General features: G+C 43.4%; 1 protein-coding gene across 1 annotated transcript in view; it reads right to left on the bottom strand.

Moving 5' to 3' along the window:
• Positions 1-9,262, bottom strand: part of SH3RF3 (SH3 domain containing ring finger 3) — a 660,635-nt gene that overhangs the window by 565,941 nt on the left and 85,432 nt on the right. The window lies entirely within an intron of this gene.

Below are 9,262 nucleotides of genomic sequence, written 5' to 3'. Positions count from 1 at the left end.
AAACGGTTTGTGCTACGTTCCTAACCTAAAAGTTGATGGTTCAAATCTACCCAGTGGTGTTGTGAAAAAACGGCTGACCACCCGATGGAGCGGTTTACTCTGTAACACATGAGGTCACCCTGGGGCGGAACCAACTTGGCTGCACTGGGTTGTTTTTGTTGTTGTGAAGTGCCATTGAGTCGGTTCTGACCCAAGCTACCCTGTATAGGGTTTCTAAGGAACAGCTGGTGAGCTTGAACCACCGACCTTGCAGTTCAAACGGCTTTGCAGTCTGGTGCATTAACCCACAGCGCCACACCAGGACTGCTACACTGGCTGCAATGTGACGTTGTAGGATAAGCTCTGGACTGCTAACCACAAGGTTGCTGGTTCAAATCTACCAGCTGCTCATTGGGAAACCCTCTACAGGTTCGCTGTGAGTCGCAACAGACTGGATGGCACTTAATAACAACATAATCATTGAAAGTAGACATAGAGGTAGAAACAACCCTTATGCCATCGTTGTATACACAAAATGGGATCTAGTCATATAAGGGGATAGCGTTCAGCCCAAAAGCAAGGATGTACTGATATATGTACTGATATAAGCTTGTTATGTGAAAGACACCAGTCACAAAATACCACATATTCTATGACTCCATGCATATGACATGCCCAGAATAGGAAATGCTTGTTGATGTTGTGAAGTGCCATTGAGTCGGTTCTGACCCACAGCGACCCTGTATAGGGTTTCTGAGTAACTGGTGAGCTTGAACCACCGACCTTGCAGTTCAAATGGCTTTGCAGTCTGGCACATTAACCCACAGCGCCACACCAGGACTCCATGGCAAAGCTACAGAGACAAAAAGTAGATGCTGGCAGTTAAATGGGGGGAAGGAATGACAGTTAAAGGTTAATTGGCTTCTGTGTAAGGTGATGAAAATGTTCTACAATGGACCGGTGATACTAAATTTTACTCTTCGAGTAGGTGGATCACATGATGTGTGAAGTACATCACAATAAGGTGGTTTTTAAATAAATAAATAAATGTAGGTTAAATGACCAGAAATGCTTTTCCAACTCCCCTATTCCATCTTCCTGAGGAGTACATATTGTTTCATTTCATTCCTGTTCTCTTAAGAGTATGTGACCTCTGGCATTTCCTTTGGGATCCAAAATCTAATTACCGTAAATGTTAGGAAATGTTGCTTCATAATTTTAAGCCATTACTTTTACGTGTTCACCTTTGAACCACATTAAGTCATTTATTTTCACAGTGACATTTTCTATGTCAATCGATCGATATTACAAGGTTCCAAGCCATTCATTTACAAATCAAAGGGGCAGCCAACGTGATTCCCCTCATTTTGCCATTCCCCCTCAGTGTAACTCCGGCTAACTTAGGGAGAAGACTGTCATAAATCGAAAACCTATCAAATTAGGGCAGGTATGCAGGTGTGCAATAGGTGCGTGGTGGACTGAAGTAATTCCGGTGTCCACTCATATCTGTCAAAGTCTGAACTCGTCTGTCACTATGGTGACCTTCATCTTAGAGGTAGCACTGGAGGCTGGAACAGCCAGAGGCCCCAGAAACAGAAACAAGTCTCCAAACTCGAAAATGTAGGTCCTTGGAAAATACAGTTCAACATATAAAGTTTTGTTCTGAATCTGAATGCATACTTGAATGTTGTTGTTAGATGCCATCAAGTCTATACCAACTCATAGTGACCCTGTACACAACAGAACGAAACACTGCCTGTTTCTTTTTGTATCCTCATATGTAAAGTCACATTGTAATTGTGATTTCTCCAATACTCGCAGAGGTTCCGCCGGAGAAAGATGAGGGGTTCTGCTCTCGTAAAGATGTACAGCCTCAGAAACCCTGTGCAGGGTCACTATGAGTCAGAACCGACTCCACGGCACATAACAACAACAACAACAATACTCGTATGAGAATACGTACTAGTGTCAGACTTTCTGGGTCTGTGTGTTTGGGATACGCTTATACATAGAACAGTTAAGTAGTCTGTGTAACATATACATCAGTGTCGTGTGACAAACTGCTCTCAAGGAACCAATATGTTGTTGTTGATGTTGTTAAGTGCCATCGAGTCAGTTCAGACCCAAAGCAATCCTGCATAGGGTTTCCGAGGAGCAGCTGGTGAGTCGGAACCACCGACCTTACAGTTCAAACAGCTTTGCAGTCTGGCACATTAACGCACAGCGTCACACCAGGACGGTGTGATACAAAAAACAAAAACAAAAAAATACAAAACAGTGAGTTTGAAACTTAACCAATTTTGATTTTTGTCACGGAGCTTGCTCGTTTATGAGAACAGGGGTAGGCAAGTTTGATGCTTTTTAAAGTGTGTCCACCCCAAACTGACCAGAGAGAGCAGTGCAGGGACTTGATTCTGACTTGACTTTCATTCATGACCATCATCAAAGAGAAAAGCACCACTTCACAAGACTTTTGTAAAGCAGAGGGATCTTCTATTAAAATAAAATAATAAGGGTTTCAAAATCGCTTGACTAGAGAGTCATAAAAGGTCATTTTCTCTTTCTAATCACAGAGAAGAAGACTCTTGGGTCCCAGCCTAGTATCCTCACCCATCAAACGGTTGGTTTTCATATAATGGAGCTGTGATTTGTGCATCTCCTTTCAAGTCAGTACATACACACAGAAAGGTGTTCATTATTCAAACCAGGGTGAGGAACTGTGGCCCATCGGCCACATAAGGCCTGAGACAGCATTTGGTCTGGCCCGGCCAAGACAGCCACAGCTCACACCATCATATTGTTGTCGTTGCTTAGTGCTGTTGAGTTGGTTCTGACCTATAGCGATCCTGCATATGGTTTCTGAGGAGCTATCACATTAGGGGTGAGCTCATTCATTTTTTGACCAAGTATTTATTGTTGTTAAGTGCCATCGAGTCAGTTCTGACCCATAGCAACCCTATATAGGGTTTCCGAGGAGCATCTGGCAAGCTTGAACCTTAGACCTCGCAAATGAAACTGACTTTGCAGGCTACTGCATTAACCCAGACTCCTTTGACCAAGTACAGCAGGCTAATTTTACGTCGATAATTTTGTATGATGCTCTAAGTTTTGGTAGAAAATAGCTTCCCTACTTCTGATTTAGGAGTACTGGTTGGAACTGACTCAATGGCACATAACAACAACAACAACAACAACAACCCCTAATTTAAGGAGTTCTGGTAACACAGTGGTTATGAGTCAGGCTGCTAACCTCAAAGTCAGCAGTTTGAAACTACCAGTGGTTCTATGGGAGAAAGATGAGGCTTTCTGCTCCCATAAAGATGATGCACAGCCTTGGAAACTCTATGCAGGGTTGCTGTAAGTCGGAACTGACTCCACAGTATACCATGACCAACAACAACAACCCTGATTTAAAACAAAGCAAAACAAAACAGAGTTGTCACCAAGCCAGTCTGACTTACAGCAGGCCCGTGTGTGTCCGACAGAGGTGAGCTTGTTTAGCCATGCAAAGGGGCTCACTGAGCCTCCCTCACCACGGTGGCTCGTGTTAGACCTAGCAGGTGTAGCACTAAGTGTAGCCACAAGCTAACACCAGCGGCTCCTCGGAAACCCTACACAGGGTTGCTGTGGGTCAGAATCGACTCAACAGCATTTAAAAACAACAAGGGTGGCAAACGGACCCATCCCCAAGATAGAGTTTCATGGTTTTGTAATCAGCATTAGATGTGTTAATAATCACTCACAAAATCATGTGTTTGTGGATACAAAGAACTTCTGAAAGAATGAACAAACAGGTTTCTATTGTAATGGTAACTTCCATGGTTTTTCCTGCCTCTGGGAATGTCAAACCAGCGCAGACCGCTTGGCGGACTGTATCAACTCTGGCCTCATGAAGAACCTACAGTGAATAACGCAGAGACCTTTAGAGACAAGGTTTGCTGGCTCTTAATTAAAGCGATGATTAAATACTGGTGGATAATCAGTGACTACGAACCCCAATGCCAGTGGTTCAAACCCATCAGCCTCTCCAACTGAGAAAAATGAGACTTCCTGATCCTATTAAGCTGTACAGCTTCGGAAACGTTCCAGAGGGTCACTAAGTGTCGCACTTGACAGCACTTAACAATGACGTCACCCCCCACAAAAATGTTTACTTCTACTGGGCAAAAAAAATCACAACACCTCACAATCCTCTTAGTTATATTTTGAATAGAAATCCTGGAACTATTTAATCCCATGTTTTCTGAATTGAACCTTCTCTGAAACAAATCATTACTCTGCGTGTGTTCAGCTTATCGACTCTCCACTACATGGGTGTGTGGTCATTTAACTGGAAAGGGAAGAGAGACCTTTCAGAAACCTCAGGAATATATGTTTAACAATTTGCAGTTGGTTCCAATGCACATAAACTGTGAACATAAAGTTATGAGGAAATGTGTACCGAGCCGGGCAGCATAATTCGGTGCAGGGGAAGCAGTAGCTTCATAATTTAACCAAGTCCGTTCATGAACAGTCTGTTCACTCAGGTGCTGTACAATTCTACCAGGAAAAAAAGAATCAACATTTTGGAAGTTTATAACGCATCACCAACAACCTTTAGAAACGAAATAAGAACGCTGATTTGATCAACGAAAGAGACAAAGAATACTTTCATGTTGGATTTTGTTAAAGCTCACAGATGCAAAAACAACCCAAATTGGTTAAATAAGAGCTACAAACAATGACAGCTACTATGTGAAGATCAAAGAGCACAGCCTTCAGTATGGATTACATCTCAATGTCAGAAAAACAAAAATCCTTACCACTGGACCAATAAACAACATTCTTATCAATGGAGAAAAGATTGAAGTTGTCAAGGACTTCATTCTTCTTGGATCAACTATCAACACTCGCGGAAGTAGCAGTCAAGAGATCAGACGACGTATTGCACTGGGCAAATCTGCTGCACAGGAACTTTTTAAAGTGTTGAAGAGCAGAGATGTCAGCTTGAGGACTAAGGTGCGCCTGACTCAGGCCATGGCATTTTCAATAACCTCATATGGATGTGAAAGCTGGACAGTGAATAAGGAGGATCGTAGAAGAATTGATGCCTTTGAGTTGTGGTGTTGGAGGAGAATACTGAAAGTGCCATGGACTGCCAAAAGAACCAATAAATCTGTTTTGGAAGAAGTGCAACCAGAGTGCTCCTTGGAGGCCAGGATGGCTAAGCTTCGTCTCTCATACTTTGGACACATTGTCCAGAGGAAATAATCGCTGGAGAAGGATGTCATGCTGGGTAAGGTGGAGGGTCAGAGAAAAAGAGGAAGACCCCTAACGCGATGGATTGGCCAGGTGGCATCATTGATGGACTCAAGCGTGGCAGCGGTGGTGAGGTTGGCCCAGGATCGGACATTGTTTCGTTCTGCTGTGCATGGGGTCGCTATGAGTCGGTTCCGACTCGATGGCACCTGACAACAACAACAACAACAACATATCAAAGAATCCTTCCACATTTCACTTCTTTTTCAGTTCCGCCAACTTCTTCAATCAGAAGCAATGACTGTTATTTGTTAATGGCATGGGACCATCCAACTTCACGGGAGTGTCCGTTACAGAACACAGCACAAAGACCATGATTTCCACGCTTTATACCAATTACAGAGTGGGGCTACCACCTTGTGGCTCTCTCAGCTGGTGAGAAATGAGCAGTGTTAAGGAGCAGGTGTTATTTGCAGGAACTCCTAAAAGACGGCTTTGTTGGAAACTCTATAAACAATTAGCTGATAAGGATGCAAACTTAAGAGCAACTTTTACTAGAGTATTAACTTCAATTCTGATTCTTTAACAATACATTGCTGTTGTTCAGGGCCATGAGTCGGTTCCAACTCGCAGCGACCCTGTCTGTGGGTTTGAACTGCTGTACTTGTGGTTCGCAGTTCAATTTATAGTAACGTAGGCAGTCATTTGCAGGGAGGAAAGATACACAAGTTTAGTAACTATTGATATAAGTAAATCCTTGTTACCTTAATTATTAAGGCTTATTACATACTAACATTTGAGACGTGGAGGGCAAGCATATTTTATGGAATCACTGAGTTGAGAGATTAACTATTTAGCCAGAATTTTCTAACCTTCCATCTCATACATCCTTTATTTTGCTACATGAAACCCTTTGGGAAGAAATCTAGCATCTGACAGAAATGACCACTTTCCTCCCAAAGGTGTAGTATGGGTATAGCTGGAAGGGTTGAATACACAAAATCACTTATATGCCAGTTGAGTGATGAAGTATTGATGGAGCCTGGTGTTTAAAAACATTCAATTTCTGCCAGGAAATTCTCAGATTCAAGTAACACCAGACTGCAGTTGGCCAAACCTTACACAATCTCCTTAGATACACAAGTCCTCAAACAAGTCCTCTCTTCAACCTAGGATACTGCCAGCAATGTCTTCCATTCTAGAGAAACACAGCACTATGTGGACAGGTCAGAGAATCTAGCAAAGTCTCTTCTGGAGGGGACATCAAAGCATCTAACTCCATAAATCTCGTGAGTCACTTAAAGCAATGGCTCCAGACTTTCACCTGGAGCAATCAAGCTTCAATTAGAGAAATTACCCTATTCTCCCTTCATTTCTGCCCTGCTGGGTGTAGAGTTGCTGCCTCTTCTCAGAAGAAGCTTCTATTTTTCAGATGGAAAAGAGCACTTTGAAAAATATTGTCAGATTCTTTTTTTTTGAATAAAGAAAAAGGTGCTAGAAGAAATACCAGTTGCTTCACAACGCCCCAGAAAGCAAACACCTTCCCCTTTTCAATTCGCTTGAAGAAGCAACCTAGAAAGGAGTAACCTCTGCCTTCTATTCATGGATGTCAAGAGATCACCTGATCGTAACATTCTGCTTTTGCAGTTGCATCTTTAAACAAGCCTCGAAAGACACGGTAACAACAGGAGCTAGTTGATAGGATTAGGCAGAAGCCACAGCATGCCCAAACACTTCCCATGTAAACCATCGACAGGTGGCCCTTGCTTAGAACTACTTCCGTCTCCCCACGGAGCAAACTGTGACGATTTTTTGTTGCTTGAGAGAGAGCAAAGGGCCAAGTAAATCTCGGTTGTGGCTGTGAGCATCATGATTAGGGGTACCATTTCTCTGGAAATGGCTCTTTCATTAGGATGATAACCAAATTTGGAAAGAGCACAAACCCCAAAGGGAAAAGTGTGTACCGTGTCCAGCCCTGATTTGAAGACAGTGTGACCCACAGTCTGTAGAAGACAGCAATCTCCCTCAGAGCCATGGAAGGGTGCAGTGATCAAGAGAAAACCAAGATCCAGACCAGAATGTTTTTCTTTTCTGCTTCCCAGGAAAAAAAAAAGCAAAACCAAAGACATGTGGTAGGAGGCAGGGGCAGAGGCAGAGGCAGATCCAGGGAAAACAGCACCTATGACAGGTCTTGCAATTGCACTCATGACAAAACATTTGACACACATCTGTTAGGTAACGTTACCATAATGTTGGGAGTCTTGGTGTGGCGCTGTGGGTGAATGCGTCAGACTGCAAAGCCATTTGAACTGCAAGGTCGGTGGTTCAAGCTCACCAGCTGCTCCTCAGAAATCCTATACAGGGTTGCTATGGGTCTGAATCAACTCGACAGCACTTAACAACAACAACAACAACCACAATGTTAGCTCCAAAACAGAAGTCAAGCTCATTCATCTTTTACTTAACACGTGCGGCTCTCCATCAAAATCACAACTGTACCTTCCTTGCTTTCGCTAATGAAAATTGGTCTACGAAACGCTCAAAGCCGTGTTTGTTTCTTCTCTCTCTCCACTCAGAGAGCAAGATCACACCACGGAGACTCTTCCAATAGGAAGGTATTTGTCTTAACGTGCTGAATGATTTTCCAGAGCTCTTGATGGAAACTAGGCTAGGTCATAGAAACTACAAAGTGGCGCCCCCTTCATGTGGGGATGTGCCTCTCCTAGTCTGCCATAGGACTGAACATCCTCCGGGCATTAAAGAGGAAGCTCTCCTGGGCTCAGAGAATGGGGTCTGGTTCTCAGAAAGTCTCTCACTGTTGGAAATCACAAAAAAATGCTCTATGCTCGTGAAATCTCTGAAAAACCGTCCTAGAGAATGCATGACTGTAAGTCAAACTGCCAGCCTCCCTCACAAGGTGTCTCCATGAGTAAGTGGGGACAGTCACTACCCAAGGACGTGAAAGGAAGTGGAGGGCAGTCCCCTCCTCTTGTTCTGGTCACACCTCTCGGTCATAGATCTTTGGTCTTCAACAGAGATGCCTGTCTCAGAGTGGTCAGCATTATAACATCCGCTGAAGTCCTATGGAGATAGAACAGTCCACAGAAGGCACTCGGCTCAGGGCTGAGAGGGCAATACCATCGTTACGATGACTAGATGGTGACCTGAAGACTGATATGATGCATGTGTGTACAACGTACCTGTGTGCATGGATGTGAATATCTCTCTATGTGTGTATGTGTGTATTTCACCTCCCTTCTGTCAGTCTGTCATACTGTGGTGGCTTACATGATACTAGGACCCTGGAGGCAACACCACCAGTACTTCAGGTATGAGCAGGGTCAGCCACAGGTTTCAGTGAGGCTCCCACACAAAGACAGATGAGGACAAAAGGCCTGGTGATCTTTCTGAAAATTACTCATTCTGTTACACATGGGTCATCGCAGAAACTGTTCAGTGGACAACATGGATACAAACACACACACACACACATATATAGACACATGTGTGTGGCCTTAAGCATTAGCCATGTTTATCTTGGGTATCTCTATATATGTGGTGCTGTAGGATGAGCACTGTACTATAAACCAAAAGGTGAGTGGTTCAAAGCCACCAGCTGCTCCTCAGAAACCCTATACATGGGTTGTCTTTCTGAAACACAAAGACTTTACTAATTGTTGATATGTTTAACTGGGCAATCATAAGAATTTCAAGTAAGTTTATAAAAACTCAACCTAACAAAAAGGTTACCTTTGGATACCTTTGGGAATAATCTGTTTTAACAACAAAGTGGAAGCACTGTGGGGAAAGGGTCCCATCTGTCTTACTGGAAACTCTGGCCTTCAGGAGAGAGTGTGGTATACGAACCAATACTGAAGTGGATGATCTGTTATCTGTTCGGCAAATGCTGACAGGGGTGAGGTCCAAGCTCTACCTTTGCGAATCATCCCAAATTTCTTAAATCCATATGTGGGGGAGGTAACTAAACGACCTCTAAGTATTTGCTGAGTCCTAATAGTCATAAAACCAAACGGCCAACCAAACA

The sequence above is a fragment of the Chrysochloris asiatica genome, unplaced genomic scaffold (assembly GCF_000296735.1).
Source record: "Chrysochloris asiatica unplaced genomic scaffold, ChrAsi1.0 scaffold00220, whole genome shotgun sequence".
Classification (NCBI taxonomy): Eukaryota; Metazoa; Chordata; class Mammalia; order Afrosoricida; family Chrysochloridae; genus Chrysochloris; species Chrysochloris asiatica.
The sequence above is the reverse complement of the archived record's forward strand: the minus strand, read 5'-3'. Positions and strand labels throughout refer to the sequence as shown.